A 26,457-nucleotide genomic window follows, 5' to 3' on the forward strand; every position below is an offset into this window, starting at 1 on the left:
TTCACATATAGCTTCATATAAAACTCATTCACATCATACCTTCACATATAGCTTCACATCAAACTCTACATATAGCTTCATATAGGACTTTACATATAGCCTCATATGTGTATAATAATACAACAATATAATAACATTCACATAATGCCCTTCATGGCCTCAATTCACAATAATACAACAAATAACCACCTCCACCAAAGGTGGATCAAACCAACCAATAACAATATATTAATACTAAGGGATCAAGCCATCTTACCACCCTTTTCAAAGGCCATAAGCCACAATACTCAATTCCATGCCAATTATACAATATTTATCAAGTTTGATCGACTTACCCTCTTTCCATGGCAATCTTCATCATCCTCATATTCCAACAATTAACAATACAATAACAATGGTAATAGCAACATTCAACTATACAAACTAAGCTAAGCATAAGCCCATAATCAACAGGAAGACCAATTCACAATTTTGCCCATTCAAGGCTAACATCCCACATCCTTCAATTCAATAACAATTCTTAACAATTCAACATAGATAAATACATACATGAACAGCCCACAACAATTTACACAATAATGGTCCATCAAATTACACAAAATCAATACACCCACTTTAGGCCAAGTTTAGAGAATTTGTAAAGGCATGGGTTCATGAAGATTTCTTTCCTAAAACCATCAATAATCATTAATAACAACATAAAACATCATTGGAAATCATTTAATGCAAGGACCCATGCTTAGAATTCGAAATAGGATTTTGGTGTATTTGAAAGACCTTGAAAACCTTTTGATTGGGCTCCTTGAAAGAAAGAATGATCAAGGATAAAGGATCCCCATACCTTAAAGATCAATTCCCCACGAAATTTGAAGAAGAAACACCAAGAAATCTTCAACCCTAGCTCCAACTCCTCTTCTTCCTCTCTTCTTCTCTTCTTCACTCAAGAACCCTAACTCTTATTCTTTTAAAATGGAACAAAAATGATCCACAAACAGCCTAACACAACAATATAACTTCAAAAGAAAAGATTTGTGAAAAGACCGAAATGCCCTTAAATTTCCGGACGGACTCCCTGCCAACTTCCCAACTTTCAAAGGGCATAACTCGCTCATACGAACTCGGAATCGAGCAAACTCGGTGGCGTTGGAAAGATCGTTCCAAGGGCTTTCCAAACATAACTGGAACTACTCCTGGATCATCCTGAGCTAGGAGTTATGACTGCTCAAAGTTGGCCAAAAACTCACTGATTTCCACACTTGGCCGAATTTCCAGATTCTGAATTTTTTTCCAAAAATGACTACTTCCAATTTCAAGCTCCTTCTTATTCATTTTGAATTGTCGGAGTTACACAATTAAAACGAAATTACATATAAACCCCTCATAGAACCTCATTATAAAGTCAACACAAAGTCATAGGCTCTTGTTTAACCTATCATTTTTTTCCAAGTCGTTACAGTTGAATTGAGGGAAAATAAGAGATTTTTGTATTTTAGTAAAAGAGTAGGGAAATATTGAGAATATGTAAAGAAGTGTTGTGTATTTAAGTAATTTTTCCTTAATTAAATTGTCATATATCTTTGTTTGTTTTAATTGACTCTAAGGGTTTGTTTGGAAAGCCACCTGGTAATTGGAATTGGTGTAATTACTAGGGTAGTTATTACCAGCCTAGTAATTACACAAACTTGTTTGGTTGTCACAGTGTAATTACACATGTCCTGTTTGGATGCCACAATGTAATTACACATGTTCTGTTTGGATGCCACAGTGTAATTACACATGTTCTGTTTGGATGCACAATTGTAATCATAATATTATATAAAATTTTAAAAATATAAATTAATTATTTAAAATTTATACTAGACAAATAAGAAACTATATAGATGATATTAAATTAAATATTTAAGATATATATTATTTTTGAAAATATATTAATTAATAAACATATGTTCTTAACTAATATTATGAAAAAGTAATTGATTTGTATTTTTTCAAATTAATATACTTCAATTGAATTGATCATAAAAACTAAAAGTATGAAATATCTACTAACATCGTGAAATGCATGTTTGATAAAAAGATTAATGCATAAATAAAATGTCATAAATTATTAAAATGTTTGAGAAGAAGATAATATATCAGGTCTAATTAAAAAATAACTTGCAATGTGAATTCAATATTACTAAAACAAATAAAACTGAAAATATAACATAAGTTATAAATTCAAAACAAAAAATTTAACATAATACTCTTATCGCAAATTTCAACATAGCATACATAAATATGATTTATTTTATATTTTAAAAAAAAAACATAAGTCTATAACCTTACTTAACAATAAATTCTATTTTAATTTAAAAATTAGAATACTACTAGAATTATGCTAATGAGAAAATAAGCATGGCATAAAGAAATAGATAATACGAAAAAATTGCATAGAATCACATGAAGTAAGATTGAGAACGAGAAGAAAATGAAACATAATTATATAAAATAAAAAACAAACTTTTAGAAATTTTAAAATAAAAAAAAAGAACTTAAAATAATAGATAAAAAATAGAAATTAAAAAAAAAAGTAATCAACTGATAATTACACCATGTAATTACCAGCAATTCACAGCCTCTGACTGTGAATTGGAGAGTGTAATTACCCTCTGCCAATTACACCAATTACCTACTGACCAAGTAATTACCTTTCCAACTAAACAGGACAGACAATATAATTACACTCAATTACACCAAATTCAATTACCAGGGTATCCTTCCAAACAAGCGCTAAATGTTGGTTAACTTGGGAATTAAATTACTTAAAAGAGGCATTCACAATTTTTGGCCATTTCTTTGTGCTCACCTACTCTCTTACTCCCTTTGTCCCTAATTACTTGCCCACATTTTTTTAGTTGTTCCTAATTACTTATTCATTTTGACAAATCAAGAAAGGATAAAATATTTTTACCTATTATACCTTCTATTAATTACTCTGAAAATGTAGAACTTCTTGTAAATATTAAGTTTTTAATTCATCCACTTCATAATTAATAGGAGTAAAATGGTAAACTCACTATGTTAATTATTGATTTCTTAATAGGTGTGTCAATTCAAAAGTGGACAAGTAATTAAGGACAGAGGGAGTACCTATTTTCTCCCTGTTTCCTGGTACGTGCTTGCTTAGCTTGCTTATCCACTTTATTACATAATAATTAAAAAAATAGAGAAAATGGTCTGAAACCCCTCCAACCTATACTCGAAATCTCAACTATACACTCCAACTTTATGGGTGTCCTATCACCCCCTAGACTATTTAAAAATGAAAAAAAAAAAAACCTTTAAATGTTGAGTTGGCACAGAGAGTGTATTCACTCTCTTTGAGAGAGTAGCTGACTATTTTTCTTTTTTTATTTTCTTTTTCATTGGCTTTTTCTCTTTCTTTTTTATTTTCTTTTTCATTGGCTTTTTCTCTTTCTTTTTTTCATTATTTTCTTTCTCTTTCTTATTATCTAACTATTTTTTGGATCTAAATTTTGTCATGGTTGGAGTTTGAAGATTTTCCGGCAACCTTTAGGAATTCATCTCCTAACTAATTCTTAATCTTTGTAAAGAATTAATTTGTAATCTAAACCAATCCATAAAACTTTTTCTTCTCTTGATAAGATTTTGTGTCTTTACATAACAAAGTTCTTTAACTTTTTGAAGAAAAATACTTCTTGTTTATTGTTGAATATAAATTCAATTACTTTATATATTAAAGAGGGCTTAGATTAAATTTATTTGTTATAGAAGACTAAACTCCGTATTCAATTCATTGATAAGACAACAAATATTTTTTGGGTTATAACTTCGAGCAGGTGAAGAAAGTGAAAGAGTTAATGGTGAAGACATGAAAGGTGATAAAGGTGGAATCGATCTCTATTCAAAATCTGCCGCCGCTGTAATATAAGACATGTTGTCTTATATTATAGTTACTGCTAATTTTGTCAAAAATCTTCCATCCCTCTATTACTAGTAAATTGTTTCCCCAAAATAAAAAATAAAAGCACCCATTTTTGCTTAGCTAGTGATTTAAATTACATTTTTTAAAATTTGCTTGCAGGATGGATGAACGTTCCTAAAACACATGAATTAATGTACTTCGGAAGTGAAAAACAAATATATCATCCAAGTGTATTTGTGGATTCGCAAATAATCCAGCAACACCATCAATCGCCGCCTTGAAGATTTCTTCGGTGGTGAAACGGAGACTCAGGACTCATCGTTATTAACTCACATCTACGACCACCACCAACACGACGGCGTTGGCGGAGGCGGCACCGTGCAGTGACTTTGCTGACAGTTGATGGTTTTCAAACTTTGTCGACGACCTCGGGATCGGAAGTTGATGATTCACAGGTTATGGGGAGTGAGTTTTCTATGGAGTCTAATAACGAGTTGGGTTATCCTCCTATAATTACTTTGGGTGTTAATAATTAATAATACAAATTCTTTATTTACATATGAGTAACAAGGTAATTTTTTCCTGTATTTAAAAATCACGAGTTTTGAAATTAATTTTGTTTTTTTAGTTGAAACTTTCACAAAGAAGGGTTGAAAAATAATTGAAGAACAAAGGATAAAGAAGAAGGAGAAAAAACTAATTAAAAATGATTAATTGTTGAAAAACATGTGTCAAGTGCGTGCATTTCACCACAAGACACATGAGTGGTTATAGCATTTTAAGGAGTTATTTATTTCATTTTTAAATAGTGTAGGGGGGTGATAGGACACCCGTAAAGTTGGAGTGTGTAGTTGAGATTTTGAGTATAGGTTAGGGGTTTCAGATCATTTTCTCAAAAAAATATAAAAATTATTGAGGACCTACGTCAATTTCTCATTTTACCTGCAATTGTGGGCCCATAAAATTTTCTTATATATGACATATTCATTAGCTAATAATTTGTTCCCCTTAACCGAATAGTTGGAGTAGAGAAATTAGGTAAATCAGCTAAGAAGACGGAGGAATCAAAACCACAAAAGAGATTAATGCTTTCTGAAGATCTTGAGGAGGATTGGGACAAAGTGTATTCATATGAAGAAAAGAGACTAAAATCACTTACTGAATGGCAAAGATATGAAAATTGGGAAAAACGAAATTCTTCTTGGGAAATAGAAAATGGCTTGGTACCTTCGAAGAGGGGGTTAGAGGCACAAGAGGAGAATCAGAAGAAACAAAAAGAGGCATTCGATAAGAGGTTATTGGAACTTAGTATAAAAGTTGTGACAGATGAGGAGAAAAAACTAAAAGAGTCCTATATAGAGAAGAGAGAAAATTCGCGTCTCAATTTTGAGCAAAGAACCATTTTTTCCTTTTGGACTAGGATGGGACCTGGCATATCACACCAAATTGCCTAAGTTTCCAACTGTGCATTTTCCACCATCAAAAGATAGGCAAAAAGTTCCTCCGACCCCTGAGGACTTGCAACACTTGTGTCAAAAGCACCAACCTACTCCTTTGATCTCGTTGGGGCACAACCGAGAAAAACTTGTGGCAGAAGGAAGATGCCTTGACGGGTCTTATCTAACCCCCTATTGCAGGTGTGACAAAAAATGCTACCGGTTCGATACATCTTTGGGAGATTATCCCCCAGAACAACTACCAATTTGGCTGGCATACTGTCGCCAGTAACGTCAATCACATGTAAGTTTATTTTATTTTTCTGTATTGGTTGCCAATTTCTAACAATAATTTCAAGTTGTTAGGTCTTCAAATTTCCTCAGTTATACTAATTGTTTTTACTTTTTTGACAGTGTTTTGACATTGATGACTTGATCCATGGTAAAGTAGGTCCATTAAACCCATCTCAGAATTTCAATGGCAGGTTTGAGTTACTGATGGAATTAGCTAATCATTCTATCAACGATTATAACGAGAAAAAGTACAATATATATATGCATCTTTATTTACTTTTTGTAATTAGTCCTATATTATCATTTCGTTATTTTTAACTAATTGTGACTATACTTGTAGGTTTTCAAGTACAAGGTCATGAAGATTGAGAAAGTGAATTGTTGTGAAGCGACCTCTACATATTGGATGACCGTCAAAGTATCAAATCTCACTCTTGGTTCGATTGAAACTTTTCAAATCCATGCTGGTATGCGTTGGGTTACTAATGATAAAATTATCTTTTGTTGCCGGCCTAAAGAAGAGGTAAATCAAACACCTACTCTCCTTTTAATCTCTTATGATTCTCACACTTCCAACAAACTACTAATTTTTTGGATGCACTTGTACTTTTGTACTTGATAGCTAACTTTACTTTGGTTTGGTTCATCATTTATAGGTCATTATTGGTTTACCAAGCTGCGAATTTTGCTTTGGCCTTCTTCCCGGGAATGTCGCGGAAGGAAATGAACCATAGGTCTTTTGTAACTCAAGTACTTTAGTCTGATATTTGTTCTAATCTCTTTATTAAGTTGATTATCTTATCATCTGGATTTTAGTACTTGTTGAGACCATTTCAATCTCCTTGTCATAAAATCCTTTTACTTTGAGGAGTGAAGAGATGGATCTTTATAATTTGAAGTAATTGATGATCTTGATAATAACACTATTGTATAGTGGTATTTGCATGACACTGATCCATATAAAAAATAACTTCACCTTGATCAGCTTGTAGGTTAGGGATTGTGCCCATGACTTGTAGTTCCTTATTAGTATTGATTGTTATAATTGATACCCACTCCCTAGTCTTTGGCTTTTAAATTAACTGTTAGGATACTATTTTTGATAAAAAAAAATGAAATTATTGAGTTGTTTATGTGGGGCATTAAGCATCACAAAGTTCTCTTTCTAGTAGTGGATGTAACATCTTGGAAATTTGTAGGCTAAACTAGAGCTTGACGTAAGGGTTAGAGTCATAGATGCAACTCCCCGTACTCAAAATAAAGGGTTTCATGTTAGAACGTCAAGGTACCACCCCTCAAGGACCAAATATGGGCCCTTGAGGAGGACCCTAAGAAACTACCCAAAACAGTAACCACGGCAGGACCTACACCCATGGGTGGGTCCACGCCTCGTGGGTGGGGGTCTCATGGATGGGGCCAAATTCTCTGACCATGAACCACGCCCAACCAGGACGGGCCGTGGGTCCATCCACGGTCCGTAGGTCAGGGGTCTGTGGTTCAGGCCTAGAGTATTTTAGGGGCAGTTTTGGTGGTTAAGTCTAGGGGTATTTTGGATTTTTTCGGTTTTAATTAATATTAAGTGGTGTCATTTTAGCCTAATTTAGACCACCTATATAAGGATTTGACCCCTAAATTAAGTTATCCAACTCATTATTCCTAAAACTCAAATCAATTCCCAAAACATCACCCTCTCCAAATATTCTCTCTTTAGAACTCAAGGAAGAAGAAGGAAGTTGGAGCTAGAAATTCCCAAAAGTTAGGGTTTGATTCCAAAGTCACGGATTCCTTTCAAAATTGTTTATAATGATTGAATTATGTTATATTATGTATAAATTGATGATTTCTTATGGTTTTATGTTGAATTCCCCAAGAATCCAAGCAATCCCCATATTTCCCCAATTATGATCTTGTGATGTGGGTCTTGATTGATGAAAGGAGAATGTTATGAAATTATGCAAGTAGTGATTGAGTTACTTGAATTATGATTATATCCATGTCTAATATAGTGAATTCTAGATGTGTTGATTGAATATGATATTTGATCCTTGAAGGGCAAGGTATGAGAATTATGCATGATTATGAGATTTATGTATATGCTTTAATAACACTTTGAGAGTAAAGTGATTATGATTATGATCTTGTTGTTGTGTTGTTGAAAGGATATTCTCACTTACACACCTATGCATGAATATGATATGATGTGAAAGGTTTTCTCACATAATGAAGATTTTAAGGTTGAAAGGCTATTCACGCCTACTTGAATCTAAGATATGTATATGTAGACATGGACGGTGAAAGGCTATTCTCACACATGATCTAAGATCTATCTTATGAATGGTGTTGGATTGAGTGTCAATACATTCTTCCATGAATATGAATTTAAGTCAAGACTTAATATGAACTCCGTAGGAATTAATGCTTAGCACCGAGTGGATATAGTATATGAGATGGAAGCTTTTACGCTAGTTGAGTCCGATTTCCAATGGGTTCCTTTTATGCTAGTTGAGTCTGGGTTCCCAAAGTATGTCTCATGAGATGGAAACCTTCTACGCTAGTTGAGTCCGGATTTCTAGTAGCAATCTCCTTATCCCATAAACTATGTGCCCCCATAGGTATTTAGCTAGTAGATCCACCTAAGCTAAGTGTATGGTTCTACCTTAGGCAAGTAGGAAAACCCTTTCGGTACGGGTAACACCGGGGATCATGTATAGCTCACATGGTCTCATGTCGGTTAAGGCTTATTCCCACAACAAGATGAACAAAAATATGAATTATGAACTGTGGTTACTCAAGAAGCTTTTATATGAGATCTCAAGGCTTTAAATGATGATTATGACTATGTTGACTATGTTTATGACTTATGCTTTTCCACTATCTTTATGATGATGTTTAAACTTGGTAAATTGCATACTTTCAAATGAAATGTCCCTTTTATCGTGTTTTCAATGTTTCTATGCATGGCTATCATACTTAGTTTATTTTTGTACTAACACCTACTTTTCCTAGATAATCCACGAGTGTAGGGTTCGGTTCTCAAGGTGATCACCGTAGTGGCTAAAGCTTGGATTTGCTTATTCTCCTAGCTTGTTGGTGAGTCCTCATGGTTCGAGGACGGATGTTTCATGTTGAAGTTTCATTTCTTGTATTTTCCTTTTGGAACAATGTTGTATGGGCTATGCCTCTTTTTTCATTCGAATATTGTAATAGATGGCTATGCTGAGACTTAGAGTTTAGACTTCCGCTTTTCTTTTATGAAAATTTTATACTTGAAATGCATTTTTACTCTTATTGTTCTATTGCTTATGTTATAATATGCTAAGTGACTTGTATGGACTCCTTCAGGGTTCTATACACCATGTTACATCTAGGGGGTACCCCTGAGTCGTGACAGTGGAGCTATGTGATTTCTTTGCCCTAAAGGCAACTTATGTCCAAAAATTTGAAGAAGAAAAAAGTTGTGATATATTTGAAGTGTAGACAACTACATCACAAAACCATTGAGCCATCTAATTTACAAAATATGTCAGTAGTGTATATTTTATACTAATATACATATAATATACTAGATGGCCGAAGGATATATATTGGTAACTATTCTGCAACGAACAATAATAGTGGGGCAATTCCGATAATGTCACTGTGTCGTTCTTTCTAAGTGCAACTCATACCAATATCAATTATAAACTCCAAACAAAAGATATTGTCAAATGCTTCTTGATTGATTTTTCTTCAAACACATAAGCTTTCCCCTTTTTGTTCTGTTTTTGCTCAATTTCTTTAGTGGGGTGGAGAGTTTTTAACCGCCTGGAGCAGATTCAGCTGAGTTTTAGTATACCACCAATTTATCAGATAAATAGCTCAAAGCTTTGTACCAGGTTGGTGTCTTTTTTTTGGGGTGGTGGGTGGTGGGGGTGTTCTTTTTGGTGTTGATAAGATCATATTTTGTAGAATTTGTTTGTTGTACCAGGTTGGTGTATTTTTTCTTTTTTGGAGGTGGGGGATTTGTTCCTTTTGGGCTAAGAAGATCATACTTGTAGTAAACAGATTTTATTGTTGTTGTGTCAGCTTTAGATATTCTGTTATCCCATTTATATAACTGATATCATTGTGTATAATTATGAATATAGTTTGACATGTTACAGAATTTGCTTAGGTTCTTGGAAATTTGAAACTTAATGAGATTTCTATAGTCTGTTCCAATAACATGTCATGTTGTTTTTTCCATGATATGTTAATATGGTTTTTATGTTGCTTTTGCAATATTGGATATGCTAAAGTGCTCTATTGCCCTTCAAAAGTTATGGTGTTTAATTTGGTAAAATTGCAGGTATTGTCTTTGGTGCCTCCTTTATTTGACCGGTGGATACTCATGGTGAGTGATTTTGTTAGTTAAATCTATCCTGATAATGTTTTACTTGTGAATCCTAGGGATATACTTGGATGGAAACATGATTTCCTTTTTTGCTGATAAAATCTATTTGTTTAGGTTATTGATGGTCTTCCAGCTAAATTCATGCTTGGGAAAGACGGTGAACCTCCATCGAAGTCTTTCAAGGAAGCTATGCCATATACTAAATCATTATTGACTAAAGGAAGAACAGTTGGGTATCATGCAAAGGTTGCACCTCTTACTGTCACAATTCCGAACTTGAAGGTAATCAAATGGATTTTGGAGAATTTTTCTTTTTTGAGAAGTACGCTTCTCAATAGCTGTGTTCTTGCAGGCAATGGTTTCTGGTGCAGTTAGGGGATTTTTGGATGTTGCCTTCAATTTCAACACGTAAGCTTTGCTGGATGACAACATAATTGGTTAGTTGGAAAATGTTCTTAAAGTTATATATGATAAGCAGAAAGTCCCTTCTAGTTAATAGCTTGTCAATTGATGCCTTGATATGACCCGTGATTTCTCTTCCTGTCGCAGTTCAATTATTAAAAGTTGGTTGGAAACTTGTGATGCATGGTGATGACACATGGCTTAAGTTATTTCCTGGAATGTTTTCTAGGCATGATGGAGTTAGCAGTGTAACACCCCGACTTTTCAAAACGTCTAAATTAACTCGTATCCTTGTGGAAAGACAAGGAGGGTGAGTAATAAATTAAGAATGATGTGGTATGTCCTATTTTAAGTGTTCAAGTGTTGCATCTCAAGTTTTGAAGTTAGGTAAGTGGCAAAATAAAAGTTGGCGGAAGTTATCGTAAGTTCCTTCTTAAAGATTTCTTTGAAATTTGGGTCAAATGTCTTGGAGGTTTTCTCCCAATCTATAAAGAGTTATGGGGCCCACAAGCTATCGAATCGAAGGTCTACGAGTCTAGTTTCCAACGCATCAAGTTGTTCATTCATACGACTTCAGAATAGAGAGATATTCGCATTTTCGTGGGACTGCGAAAGCACGCACGTGAGGTGGGGCCCTAGGTCGGTGAAAAGTTGTATATATCTTCTTCGTCGAGTTTTTTTCTCATTTTAAGCTAAATATATAGAGAAAACATAGAAACCCATTTTTAGGATCAAGTGAAATATAGATTTTCTCGACGTAAGTCCTTGACGAAAGTTGTTCTACGCGTTGGGCTCATCATCGTGGTATAATTTGTTTTATCGATTGCATAGCATATCACATTTTAGAGTTGGGTCAGCAGGGGTTTGAATATGTTTGAAGGTTTTGAGGTGAATTACGAACCTAAGATCGAGGTAAAACCCTTCTTTCATCGACTCTAGCTTTTATAAGCAGCAAATAGCAATTTGCGACGGAAATACATATCTTTTATTGTATTGTCATGGTGTCTTTTATTTTATGTGTTGATTATGGTCCTACCTTGTTGTAGTATCGAGGGAGTTATGAGTTAAAGTCTTTAGGCCACGTGAATTTAGCGAAAAAGGTATGTTAAGGCTATTCTCTTCCTATAGCATGTTTCCTTAAAGCTTAGGAGCAATGTAATTGAGTTGTTATCGTTGTTATACTTATAGCCATTATTGTTGATTGTTGGCTGCTCGAGTGCGTATAATCCTCTCTTATTGAGATTCTTATTCAATAGTAACATTCGTATGTTGGACACGACTTAGAGGCTATTTGTATAGGTTGCTTATCACTAAATTGCTCACTTTTAGCTGCTGGATTGTTATTGTTGCCTTTGGGCTATTGTTGTTAGCTGCAGGAATGTGATCTATACCTAGCAGGGTTATGTTCTGCCTACAGGACTATATGGATGCCTAAAAGGGCTATGAGTTGCCTACGGGGCTATATTGATGCCTAGAAGGGCTATGAGTTGCCTACAGGGATATATATTGACGCCTAAGAGGGTTATGTGCTTCCTACAGGGCCATGTTGTTGCCTAAGAGGGCTATAAGCTGTCTATAAGATATGTTGATGCCTAAGAGGGCTATGTGACTGCCTGCGGGGCTAGGGGACTACCGATAAGGGTATACAAGCTGATCGGCACCTTCCGAGCTTATGGGGGCCTGAGTAGGTGGTCTTGTGTGCTGTTTGTACCTACCGAGCTTATGGGGGCTTGGTTAGGTTGTTGTTTTATTATTTTTGATAAATTTAGATTTAGAAGCAGGTCAGTACAAATATCTTATCCTTAATTTATTTATCAGATTATTCCAGTATATAAGGATACCTCATCATAGTCTATTGCCTTTCATACTCTGTACATTATTTTGTACTGACGCACCATTGCCTTGGGGGCGTTGCATTCATGCATGCAGGTCCTGACAGATGACCGAGTAGACCTCCATATCAGCAGGATTGACTTTTATCCGATTGGTCAGCCCCTTTCCTCTGGAGCTGCCAGAGTTGGGAGGTTTGTTACCTTTTGTTGTATATATTCTCATGGGTAGGCTGGGGCCCTGTCCCACCAATCTTTACTACTCTTAGAGGCTTGCAGACTAGTGTGTGGGGTTTATAGCTACGTTATGGCCATGCTGGCCTATGTTGTTGGTTTGCTGAAGCTTGTGAGCTGTTTGATGTATTGTACTCATATTTACCTGTTTTTAGTTTTGGTATAGATATCATGGTGGCCTCGACAGCCCAATCAGGACTTCTGTGCTAGTTGGATATTTCTTTATATGAACTCTTGGGAGTAGCTGGTTCTTTTGTAGATCTGTTGACAGGGGCCTTGCCGGCCGAGGGCTTAGTTTTAAGCCGAGATATACTTGTTTGTTTTCTTAATTGCATGTGACTGCCATGCGCTAGTAGCAAATGGTTCAGTAGGGTCGGCTCGGGCCTGAGTTTTGGCCTTAGGAGTCAGTTGCGCCCCTTGAGTTTGGGGCGTGACAAGCAGTTTCTTTGTAAGTCTGTTTTAATACCAGGTAGTTGAAGCATTCTTATTTAATAATTCTTTTTTCTCTCTTATTGCTCCTGTGGTGGTGTGGCTATTTTCTCCTCTCTGCTGGTGTTGTTTGTTCATTTGTTCTCTTTAATGTCTTGATTTGCGAAAACATAGAAAGTGTCTTCAGCCATGCTAGTGAAATACCATTTTTGCAGTTATTTGTTGGATCAGATATCTTGGGGGTGGAGGTGTAATCTACATCTAGGTCTAATGTCAGAATGCTGCTTAAGGTGTAAGACTTAATTGCTTTGCTTGAAATTGATGTTGAAAAGTTGAAGTTCTTAGCAACTTATGGAATTCATCTCGCAGGTTAAAGACACTGTCCAAAAAAAGGTTAAAGATACTGTCCAAGTAGATCAAAATGTATCTCGACATTTCTTGTGACCATCTTGTCAAAATCATGTATTTCATCTTTTTTGAACTATATATGCATTATAAAGTTGGTTATGTTCCTCTTTCATTTTCTTCAAGTATTTCAGTTGATCAACAACTCAGATTATTGGAGTTGAATTCCTGGCAATTGCTTAGGCACCTTGAAGTGCATCTACCTGGTTTAGTATGTGAAAACTTCTTATGCAACGACTTCAGGGATGATGGATCTGAGAAGACAAGAGGTTATAGTAGTCTGGAAGAGACCTTTTGTTGTTTGTATATGAAGGCTGCAGATCTTCACATCTTCACAGAACTTGGAAATCTGGGGAAGAGAAAAGGTGGTTGATGGTTTGTAATAGCCAATTTGACATATTTTTCCTCAGAACTTTTATTTGGGGAAACTGCTAATTCTTGTGTTGTTTTCTTCTCATATTTGTGTAGATCTTCTTGTGAGGACAATTGTCACAGTACTCTTGTGGCATATCATAATTTCTTAAGAACTGCAAGTGAGTGGCTATCTCATATAGCAACTGATGTGAGTTTGACCTTATAAAAGTTTTCTTTTGCATTTCCAGAAAGTAATAGATCAAAGAATTCCATGATTTTTAATTCTTTTTAATTTCTTGATTTGCGAAAATATAGAAAGTGTCTTCAGCCATGCTAGTGAAATACCATCCTTTCAATTATTTGTTGGATCAGATATTTTGGGGGTGATGGTGTAATCTACATCTAGGTCTAAGGTCAGAATGCTGCTTAAGGTGTAAGATTTACTTGCTTTGCTATTAATCGGTGTTGAAAATTAGAAGTTTTTAGCTGCTTATGGAATTCATCCCGCAGGTAAAAGACATTGTCCAAGTAGATCAAAATGTGTCTCAACATTTGGTTGATGAACGTAGTCGCGCTGACTGGACTTTGGAGTCATCTGGTAATCTTTTTCCCCCTTCTGTTTGTTCCTTTTTTTGTTAAAACATTTTCCTAAAAACTAGTTAAATCAATTGTGAGAAAACAAAGAGAACAATAGTTGCTCAAAATGATAGAACTGAAGGAGCATACCCTGTGGCAGCAACCAGAAGAAGAGTAGCAACTGCTGGCTTTCTGTCTTATAATGTAGCTGTAATTATTGTACTTGAACCCAACTCATCCTGACAAATCATCATCATCATCATAATTTTTTACTTTTGTCTAGGTTTCATCATCTTATCATTATTGATGTGTGTAATTCATCAAGGTTAATTTACTTCGACATGTGATGTAGAAAATGCCCATCTCTAGCAAATTAAGTTTTAGCTTATATGAAAAGTTGTTCTTTCAAGGAACCGAGGCAATCTGAGTCTTGGTTAGCATTGGAAGGAAAAGATCCGGTTCAATTGCCCCAAGCAGAGGAAGAGTGCTTCTGTTCCCAAGGGCTTGCCTTGGCATAGAAAGTTAGATAGAAGTGAGTGAATGGAGCACACCTCGTTGAACTCACTTCACTTTGTCAGTCTTAAAGTCATCATGAAGTGTCAATTTGCAATTCATGTGAAGTACTCTTCATTACATGTTTTGCTTTTGACCAAAGTGTTAAGGCCTCGTCGATTAGGTTTGTCTCAGCTTCTAAGACATTGTTTTCATTTGCTGGGTTTAGTGAGGACATAGTGCTTTTGCCAATACTAACACACTATTTTTACCACTAATCAGATGCTGAAGTAAACGAATTTTCCTTCTTCTGTATATATTGAATTGGTCTTCATATAAGATATTCCAGAGTCTGCTGCTTTGAGAGCAGAAATTACAACCTAATATCTTAAGTCTTATTTTCTATGGTCATACATGTAAAGTCATCCTTCCATTGAAGAACTATATTTGTGTTCTAATTGCCAGTTTTGTTAGCATGCCTAGTTGATGTTTCAAATTCCAACTAACGATTGTAAACTTATTAAACAGCTTTCTTTTTCGAGAATAATTATTTCCTACATAAGTGGAAATCATTATTGAACTAGCAGATACACTGGATGTTCTAGTACAATTTATAATTATTTGTACAGAAAGTCTATCTTGCATATTGTGTTCGGGATTTTTGTTTCAAAATAGCTGAAAGTATCCCTCCCCCTCTGTATCAAACGTCTAAATCATTTTCCTTCTGAATATGGTTTACGTTGTTCAATTTTATATTGTAAATGGGGCATATTGTGAGATCCATGAACATGTTGCTGATGGTTCATCTGTTTTTTTCTGTGGAGTTACTTTTTTGCTCGTCACTACTTTATTTAACTCAAGCTTTCACTGTTTCGGATTCTTCATTATCTTGGCTTGGATCATGTTGGATATCTTGGTGGGCGCAATAGGTGCTGCCATGTTAATTTGCAGTTTCCATTGAGTTTCCGAATAAAAAAAGATGATAATACATTAATAGTACTTTCTTAGGGTGGTTATTACAGTATGCCGATGGCCCCCAAACTCGGAGAGATGGATGAAGTGATCAAGACGATCGATCTAAATTCTTTATCTACCAACAATAATGATCAAGGACGGACATTCTTGGTTTGTGCTTCTATCTTTCTCCAAGAGTTGTGTAGCTTAGTTAATAAGCTAGCAGTTATCTGTGATATTCTGGACTTAGAAGCATTTCCCTGTTATAGATATGAAGTAGTAACAACTAACAAGTGATGAAACCATTGTTGCCATTAACTATGACATTTGAGTACTTCCCTTTTTCTATTTTACTTCTAAAAATATTTAAATGTAATTTGTACAGAATATAGGCACAAAAAAATCATATGAACAAAGTAATTGGAAAAACTACAATTAAGTGAAATATAGAAGTAAAAATAAAACATGTAAATTAAGCTCAAAATTGATATAAGATTTTGATTTAGAAGCTACAATTAGAGACGTCAAAATGGGCTTAGCCCATGGGGCCGACCCAATCCTACCTATTATTGGGGTAGGGTTGGGATATGATTTTTCAAGCCTATTTAAAACTAGGGCTCATAAGCCCTGCCCATATAAGCCCTTGGCCCTTGAGGCTTGATCGGGGCTGGGCCGAGGTCGACCCATGGGCCAAAACTTTTTATTCAAGAGTAATTTACAATAATCTCACTAGTATATAATATAATTATTTGAATACATGCAATGTTGTAATATTATGAATTTTCGTACCCAGATACATATTTCTCGGAATATATGGACTCAAAATTAGGTTCATTTGTTCTAGATACACTCTATCAAAGTAGATTCGCATGTATCTCGGATACATATACAAATCTTGCCCCCTCGCCTCCCTCCCATCTTGCTTGTCACTCTCTTATCTCACTCGCATATCTGGTATGTGAGATACATGATAATTACACTAAATTTTTGCTAGTGTTATTGAAACAACACCATTGTTTGCCATATTTGATTTAAAAATTTTCTCATTTTCTTGATGTTACAAAATTACAAGTTTGAAAAAAAAAGGGCTGGCCCGCCCCAGCTATCGGCCCTTCTAGGGTTGGGTTGGGTGGAGCATTTTCAGGCCTTACCAAATGAAGCGCCGGCCCGCCCTAGCCCTTCAAATTCCTTGGCCCGTGAGACTTGGGCCCGATGGGGCTGGGCCGTCCCTTTTTGACAGCTCTAGCTACAATGTAGTCAAAGTCTGTACTTCAGGGTTTCTGACTAGTTTTCTTCTATTTGAAATTTTTAATTCCTTTTCTTAATAAGTAACAGATTCATATATTTCCACAACAATTGATATATCTCTTTTCTGGTTGTTTATTGTTCATTGGTGCTCTCTCCAAAGTAGAGCCCATGCACATTGAGCTCATTCCTTAACATGTTGATGCTTTCTGCCTAAGCAAGGCAAAGCACCACCTTGAGCCTCACACAGCTTTGGGGTTTAAGCACCTCCAAATGACCTTTAACAATATTGACCTACATTTTGATCAAATTTGAAGTATTATTTCTTCTTTTTAATATTTTTTTTATGATAAGGGAAACCCGCAGCCGCTACCCTTTGGGTGCGCACAAGGTAAAACCCCGCTCCTATGCAATAGCTCGCAAACCACATAGGTACTATGCCAACACATTACCTAATATTCCTATTGAATAGTGGAGCAAGTGTTTATGGCATCACACTCCTCTAGTTTGTGATGATATCTTTTTCTTGAGAAGGTAACATTTGTGTATATTCATTGAACTAGTGCATGGGTTGCACTAAAACCATATTTACAGCGTGTCAAAAAAGTAACAAAATTGTATCTGAATCTAACATGAACCTAGGATATATATAATGGATTCAGTGTCCTCTAAATACTTTGCTTGCACCAGGAGCAAAAAAGCATGATACAATTTAGTTTGATCTTTTGAAGATCACAACTCTTGATCTCAAAACATCTAGCATTTCTTTCTTTCCAAACAGTCCACCAAATATAGGTTGGGACAATCCTCCATCTATCTCTATCTGCAGCTCCCACCCCTACTTCTCCCCAACTGTATAAAATATGTGTGATTATGTTAGGCATAGCCCAAGCAAAACCCCCGAGTGAAAATCCTCCATAGCTGGGACGTTATTCTGCACTGGAGAAACAAATGATTGACTGTCTTAACCTCTTCCTCACATAAATAGCATCTAGAACACATGGAGAACTTCCTTTTCTTGAGATTTTCATGTGTTAAAACTTCTTCTCTTGCCATAAGCCAAGTGAAACATGACACCTTGAAAGGGATTTTAGGTTTTCAAATCTGCTTCCAAGGCCAAAGAGAAGGTTGTTGTCCATCTTTATTTAGTAACTTATATGCAGAGTTTACCTTGAATATGCCTTTGTTATTTCTTCTCCACCATAATCTATCATGTTCATTCCTTGTTCTTGTAAAAACTTCCAGTCTTCCAAAAAAAATCAGTCACAATCTCGATTCCCCAATCATCTCCTCTCCATATTTTGCTTGAAATTACTTTTCCCCAATATGGTTGAGGCTCAAAAAAGTATGTGATGGTATCTTTTGATTACTCAAGAAATAAATATTTCAATATTCTGACTGTAATAATCCCTTGTCTTGTATATGTTGCACACATCTGCAGTTGGTAGTAAGTGACCATGGAATGACTGAAACGGGAAATCATGGAAGGATCATCATTTGAGGAAAACGATTCTTTGGCACTTTTTATTGGTCCTACAAATTTTGGAAGTACATCACTCCTAATAAAGCCAACCAGGTATGTCACTATGAATTTTATTGTTGCTTAACTTCTAATGGATCAATTCATTGGTGGAAATCGGAATCACTTGCCATTTCTTATTATTTGCATGTGACAACTCTCTGCAAGAAACAGTTACTTGTGCTAGGCTATGTTGCTCGGTCTCTCCAAAAATGTTGTGGCACCGGTGTTTGATCCTAAAAAATACACAACTTTTAGAGGATCCAACACAGAATGGTTGACATTTTTGAAGAGTCAGAGCAACATAGGTGTTAGGTGGTTAAGGTGCAGCAGTACCTCCATTTTGATTAGTTTGCTTTAAAAAGAAATAGATAAGTTAGCAGAAAGTCTCGTAATATAGCTAGTAATTCACCCATGTTCTGCATGGGAGTTAATATATAACTATGCAATATTGGCTTTTCAAAATAAAAATTTGAGTAAAAGTGTTGCTAGATAAAATTTCTCTGAAGTTCTTTCAAAATAAAACTTGAAATACAACAATTGTTAAAAGGAAGTTTATAGGTAGTGACATTTTGCCATAGTTATTGACTGTTGTAGGTGGTTTTCATTTTATTTTAAAAAAATATCTTTGATAGTAGTCGAGGGTTTCCTTATTTGACACTGTTAAGATTGGTTCCGTTGAGAATATAATCAAATATTAAAAGCGTGCTCTCTCTAATAGCTTAAGCTTTTAGATGGGATAGTCATACATTTCAATATGGTATCAGAGTGTAATGACCCTCCTGGTCATTTCTGTGTCTTGCCTTCTGTGTGTCGTTTAGAGCATTCCTGTAGCGACCCCAAGTCATTTATGACTTGCTGGGACTAACATTTCGGTCACCTGGTTGTTCGTTTGGTTATGGTGCGAGTTTTAGTGTGTTGGAGCTTATGAATCTTGAACGATCATTTTCGATCAAAAGTTCAAGAAGATGACATCGAAATCCAATTCTGACGATTCCACTAGTTCCGAAATGTCAAGTTTGGTCTTGATTGAACCATCTTTTGAGTCCCAAGGTTTCCGATATTTTTCCTAGCCCTTTTGTAGTTTTTGACTTAAAATGATATGTGGGTGTGGGACCCACTTTTTGTCAAGATGACCTCGTATGAAAATTTTGACGGTACCATTGAGTCCGAAATATCAAATTTGGTAAGTTTGCATATCTCATTTGTGTGCACGGGGTTTCGAACGAGTTCGGAGCACCCCGTCGAAGTTTTTAAGTTTTATGGAAAGTGCAGAAAATCTGCACTTTTGGAAAATCTTAAAAACCTCATCTCTCAACGGAATTAGGCGATTCGAAGTGCGGGAGCTTCATATTTTCGGTGGCTTCACTGTAGAGTCTTCGGAAGTTATCTCACTCATTTTAGCTCGGTTTGGGTGATTCGAAGGCCCACGTGTTGAGAATTATCGTGGCTACGTTGTGGAGTGGTCAAGGAGTGTTGGGCACTATTAGATTCTTGTAAATTTCAAGTTTAGATTGCTGCATGTTTTCTTTTAAGTTGATTAAAGTGTGGTTTTTTTGCGTGTTGGGTTTTGCTGCGTTTTGAGACCCGAATTGTGTTCCATTCTGGAACACAAGTTTGGGGTATTGTTTAGGGTCTCTTGACGGAGTCAAATTCGAACAGTTCGATGCGGGTCCCACAATTCCCATTTTGACTCCAAAATTGACCTGTCTCCGTTTATTGTGATTTTGGTGTCTAAAAGACTGTAATAACGTTGTGACTTTATTTTTGGTAGCGTGGCAGTGTTTCGAGGCTGTTCGGAAAGGAAAAGCTCCGAATGAGTGATTTTGGAGTGCACGTGATCGTCCTACAGGTAGGCTACGACCTCCCTCTCTTAGACTGAGCTCTAGAGTGTGAATGCATGTTAATTAGTTGGGATTTAGATTGGTAGTTATTAATCATGCATAGGTGTTTAGAAATCATGTTTTGGCCTCTTTCGGGAATTATCGGGTAACTGTGAGCATGCTATGTGTTACTAATTGACCCTCCTTGCTATGTGGAGTGTTTGAATTCTTGATTACTGTTTATCTGAAGCATGTTGGGTCGTAGTTTAGGTTTGACTAGGGCTTGCCTTAGAAATACATGATTCAGATCCGATAGGCCTTAGTTTTTCCCTGACGTCGCTCGGCCGGCTTAGATACCTGTAGACTGGTGTAGCAGACTTTAGTCGGATAGTTTGGGCCTTAGTTAGGTGATACGCTTGCTCCGACGATAGCTATCCTTATTTTCCCCGATGTTACAGCTTCACGAGTTACGTCGACGACACTAGTTCTGCTTCGCGATTTGAATTTGATTTTTGATTCGGTTCCAAGGACTTACATTGATTAGCTAAGTGTGGACGACATTCCACAGACATTTATGAGTATGGATCGATTTGGACTCTTTCAGCAGCTACATTGGCACATTTATAGAGCATCCGATTTAAGGTCGGGCCTCTATCGCCCAGATACTTATACAGAGCATCCGATTTAAGGTCCGACCTCTATCGCCCAGATACTTATATAGAGCATCCGGTCAGAGGTTCGGCCTCAGTTACTTGATACTTGTTATTGGTTACTTGGGTACTTTTGGTGAGCATCCGGTTTGAGGTCTGGCCTCCGTACTGTCAGATTCTACTAATTGGGGTTGAGGTTCTAGTTCGATGTTCTCCGTTCTTGGGTTCTCATATGCAATTCTCTTTAGTTATAGTTATTTTGTGTACTCATCGGACTTATGGGGGTCCGTTCGAGTTTTAATTAACTTGCGCACGAGTGTACCTTCTGGGCTTATGGGGTCCAGTTAGCTTATAAATTACTTTAGTTAGTTATGTCTACACTCGTGTGCATTCCATTATTACTTAGATTTCCGTTGTTGACCTCTATTTGTGTTATTCCTTCTTTTCATATTGCCTTTACTTTTCAAGTTCAGTCGGCCTATGATGCCTACTGGGTACCTGTTGTTGTGGTACTCATGCTACGCTCTGCATCTGTTTCGTGATGCAGGTCCGAGCACCAGTGGCCAGGGTTGATCCAGTTTAGAGTAGTCTGATCCGGAGACAGGGGTGAGCACACGGTGTTTTGTACTATTTCAGTCTCCATCTGTATATATAAACTTGTCTTTTACCTTTCGAGACAATACAATCTCTGTGGTCCACTTTTGGGACTTGTACTCGTTTTGTTAGTAGCTCTATACTAGTGACTTCCAGGTTCTGGGAGGGATCTTTATTTGTATATATGTTTTGGTTTGCGTCCGCCTGTTTATATTGTTATCTTAAATTTTGCCTACTCTTGTTTAGTTTCTGCCCTCAGACCCATTACTTGTTGTTCCGGGTTACGGGTTGACTTACATACTGGTAGGTTATAGTAGGTGCCATCATGACTCGAGGAATCGGGTCGTGACACAAAGTCAGGCCCATCCCAATTTCTTTGTTCACGGATGTTGGACCCCCATATTATAGTGTCCACGCTCCAGTTAATGAGGTCTGGGCTTGCGGGGGAGTGTTAAGAATTCCCGAAGAGGGATGGGAATTCGGTATACTTATATGGACTTGGACAATCGTCCCTTCATAAGCTAGCTTCTGAGGTTGAGTTAAACCCAAGATCGTATCAGAGCAGGCAAAGGTCCTGAGATCGAATCTCACCGCCACCCAAATCAAAAAGAATTTCCACGTGCTTGGCCCATGAAAAAAAAATCAGGCCCACACGTGATGGGGCGTGTTGAGAATATAATCAAATAATAAAAGTGTGCTCTCTCTAACAGCTTAAACTTTTAGATGAGATGGTCACACACTTCAACATGTTCAATCATCAACTTAATTATTTATTTATCAATTATTCATAAATTTGGTGTTTGAGGTGGACCTTGCTTCAACATAACTCTTGTTGATGGTAGAAACTTTCAAATCATTAACAGGTCTGATTTGGTAGTTTATGTTGTTGATTCTGAGCCATATATAATGTTTGATAATTTTAAAGAACAAGTGTCAGAATGTGTTACATAGTGATGATGTTTATCTACGTAGGAGAATATGTGGGCGTGTGTTTGGATATCCTGTTGCCTTCTGTATCCACAAGTGAGCCATGGGATTGAGGAATTGAATTTTGCATTTTTCTTCAAATTGCTTTTCTGTGTATCAGAACAACAAATGAGAAAAGTTCCTGCACAGACCACAGTTGTTCAAGTTACCTGTAATTCATCCAATTACTAGTCAATATCTCTAAATTGTTTCCACTTTAATACTGGTTCTACGCTTATTTAATACTCTTACTGCATTTTTATTGGCTTATTGATTGAATAGTAAAGTGGGATGGCACAAATCTCTTATGTTTAATCATATGGGAGTTAAAGGCAACTTAATCTAGTTTGATGTTAATGATGTAATCACAGTTTTACATGGGGTGCTTCTCCTATGTTCTTCACAATTTTTGAAGGTTTCAGAGTATCCCAGTTTATACATATGCTTTCTGTTTCCGGGTATCAGTGGTTGTTATCTTGGTTTTTGATTAGAAAAGGGACTAGGCACTGCTATATGCAGTTTCCCACAAAAAATCATTTTTGGAGATTGCCATCCTTTTTATTTAACGATGGAACTAGAAGGGACATTTTTTGGGGGCTTAATTCAGTCTAAGATTGAGAGTTTACCTTGATGGCTCATGATAGTGAATTCTAGTTCATTTGGAAGTGAAATTCCTCAGAATAAAATGAGCTTCACCATAGATCAAATGAAGTATGCATTTTCAATATTGAGAGTTTATACTTTGACTCCTGACAACTTGTCATTGGAGCACCTTGAATTGTCTCAGCCTAATGGGAATGGTTAGAGTTCTCATTAGTCTTGGCACTCAAGTCTAACAAGATAAATCAGGCTCGACTGAATATCCAATCTGGTTATATTGTGGCAACACACTTTCTATGAAATCGAAGACATAAATATCAGCATATAGAGTAATTTAGATATATTATTTCAGTCCTGTCATTTCTTGTGACCACCATCTTGTCAAGATGGTGTATTTCATCTTTTTTTAACTATATATGCGTTACAAAATGAGTCATGTTCCTCTTTCATTTTCTTCAAGTATTTCAGTTGACCAACAACAAGTTATTGGAGTTGAATTCTCGGGAATTGCTTAGGCTCCTTGAAGTGCAACTACCTGGTTTAGTATGTGAAAACTTCTTATGCGACGACTTGACGGATGATGGATCTGAGAGGACAAGAGGTCGCAGTAGTCTGGAAGAGACCATTTGTTGTTTGTATATGAAGGCTGCAGATCTTGGAAGTCTGGGGAAGAGCCAATTTGACATATGTTTCCTCAGAACTTTTATTTGGGGAAAATGCTAATTCTTGTATTGTTTTCCGTATAGATCTGCTTGTGAGGACAATTGTTACAGTACTATTATGGAAGCATATTATAATTTTGTGAGTGGCTAATCTCATAGAGCAACTGGCGTGAGTTTAACCTTATAAAAGTTTTCTTTTGCATTTCCAGAAAGTAATAGAGCAGAGCATTCCATGATTTTTATACAATTTTCTTATAAGCTTTATTTAATATTTTTTAGAAACCTGTTGGACGACTTATATTTGGAGTAGCTGCTATGCTCGTTTCATGTTTGATGCTGCTGAGCCTTGTGTTTCTTCTAGGAAAGCAAGTTTTCTCTGCAGTTTTCTAGTGCCAATAATCACCTGAGCTGGTGGCATTTGGATGAGATTTTTATTCTTGTGGTAATTGTTATTGTTGTAATAAGCATGGGATCCAGTTCGGTGGTGGAGGAAGAGCAGTACATATGTCATTTCATGACATCCTCGCTTTATTTGTTATCTCTCTGAAAAGTAATGCAACAGTGCTGCTACCTTGGGTCTAAAGACGAATCATTACATCCAGATTTGCTCAATTTTTGAGAGGATGGCATCAAGGTGGTGTTAATTAGACTAATTTTTCAAAATGGTTAAGAGCAAGTGGGAAGTACTTATATAAAGTTGTTCCAGCTGGTTTCAGTAATCATCGTAATCAATATAAGTTTAGTTTCTCTTATGTGGTCCAGACAGTCAGAAAAGAACTTTATGACCGTAGTTTCCTTGATGCAATTGTTCCCAGGGTATCTGGTTTTATATTATAACACTAAATATCAAGATGTTGCAGGTAGTTATGATGCTACTTTAATGGCTCAGATAGTTTATGTTGTCCTAGGTTTCTGTTCAACGACTATTGTGTTGTTGTGCCATGGTGTATACTTTCCAAAATCGTACACTTTCTGTTCCTCAAGTCCAAAGAAAGGCTTGGGGTTTATGTTTTAGGGATTCGATTGGCTTGAGTTAAATATATTATTGGTCGCTTTTACAGCTATTGTTGCAGCAGCCCGTAAACTCAATGCTTGTACTATTTCTCTTCCTGCTAGCATTTGGTATTCTTCTGGTTCCAACCAGCATCGCAGGCAGTGGGTTGAGGTCAGTCAGATCTTTTCAATATTCATCCAAATTACAACTTTAAGGACTGCCTGCCTAATAATAGTTTCACAAGTCTTGTTTTTCTCCTTTTCCCGTGTCAGGTTGCTGCACTTTACTACATGGGAATGGCAGGCCATTTTGGTCTTGGTAACACCAACACCCTAGCTACAATCGATGTTGTTGGGGCTTTTATTGTAAGGTTTTTGTGTTTAATATTGTGTTTCATGCTAATTTCTCATCAGGATGCTCCACATTGATTGATTGTCAGGGTGTCTTGAACCACTCAACTATACTTTCTGCTTCACCAATGTTGTACCTCCTTAGCATGGTGATGTACAATTCTGTGAAAGACGCTAGTAGTTTCATAATTTCTGAGAAAGGCAATATTGGATAAGAGGACACTTGGTTTTTCTTGTTTTGTTCCGTTGGGTTTGAATTCCATTCTCTTGATAGCTTACACAATTGTGTTGCTATTAATGAGAAACCATTTATTTGTTTGGAGTGTATTTTCTCCCAAGTAAGGCTGGCAATGGAACCGGGAGGTACCGGTACAGGTTCCGGTCCGTTCCAGTCCGTTATCAGTTCCGTCTCGGTTTCGGATAGTACCGGTTCGATCCGGTATTGTGCCGGTCTGGGAGGGGTAACGGGACGGAATTCGGGATTTACCGGTCCGGTTAGTCCCGGTTTCGATCCGGTTCGTTCAGTTTTTTTTTTAAAATCTGAAATTTCAAATTATAGCCGTTGAGAGTCGTTGGGCAACGGGTTTTGGGCCCCACCAACGGCTCTTTCACCCCCATAACTCCCCTTTACACCTCCCTACCCCCCAAACTTTTTTTAATACCCAACCTTCTTAAAATTACATTTTCATCCTTTTTTTTTAACTATAAATACCCCTAATCTTTCATTCTTTTCACTCACAAAAATATCTTCTAATCTCTCTACTCTCTACTCTCTAAATTCTTTTATTCTCGTTAAAATTACGAATTTGGTCTTTGGAAATTGGAGCTTCAAAATTCAACTTTCAATTTTCGGCTTCTGGTCATACACGTCTACCTTTTTAAGTAGACGTTTGGTACATTCGTTCAAACTCACTTTTCATTTAGTTATTTATTTATTTGCATTTAATTATTTATTTTGTGAGTAATTAATCTCTAGTCTCTACTTATTTAGTTATTTATTTGTTTAAAACTTTGCTAATCATTTTCGTATTATATATAATTTACTCACTTTTTATATTTGAATATGAATTTCGGAAAAAACATTATTGAAAAGGGTAAAACAACCATAGTTAATTCGTTCACTAATTTATCTACCTCAAAATTCAAGAAAAATAAAAAAACCGATAGTACTTCTCAATCTAAAACTAAAAAAACTTCTCAATTAAGAATAAATACGGATGATTATACGCATGTTGATGAAACTGTTTTTAATATTGATAGTAATAGTGGATTAGATCCTTATCATGAACATTTACAAAGAAGATTTGGTAATTTTGAAGAGGAATTACCTGAAGATGATGAACATGATG

The 26,457-nt window shown here is 36.2% G+C and overlaps 1 protein-coding gene and 1 pseudogene across 3 annotated transcripts in view; one reads left to right on the forward strand and one right to left on the reverse strand.

Moving 5' to 3' along the window:
- The window catches only part of LOC125845771 (GPI ethanolamine phosphate transferase 2-like), a 32,261-nt pseudogene extending 6,811 nt beyond the window's left edge, over nt 1-25,450 (forward strand).
- Nucleotides 1-26,457, reverse strand: part of LOC125844725 (MAP3K epsilon protein kinase 1-like) — a 468,061-nt gene that overhangs the window by 243,441 nt on the left and 198,163 nt on the right. The window lies entirely within an intron of this gene.

Source organism: Solanum stenotomum, chromosome 11 (genome assembly GCF_019186545.1).
Source record: "Solanum stenotomum isolate F172 chromosome 11, ASM1918654v1, whole genome shotgun sequence".
NCBI classification, from domain to species: domain Eukaryota; kingdom Viridiplantae; phylum Streptophyta; class Magnoliopsida; order Solanales; family Solanaceae; genus Solanum; species Solanum stenotomum.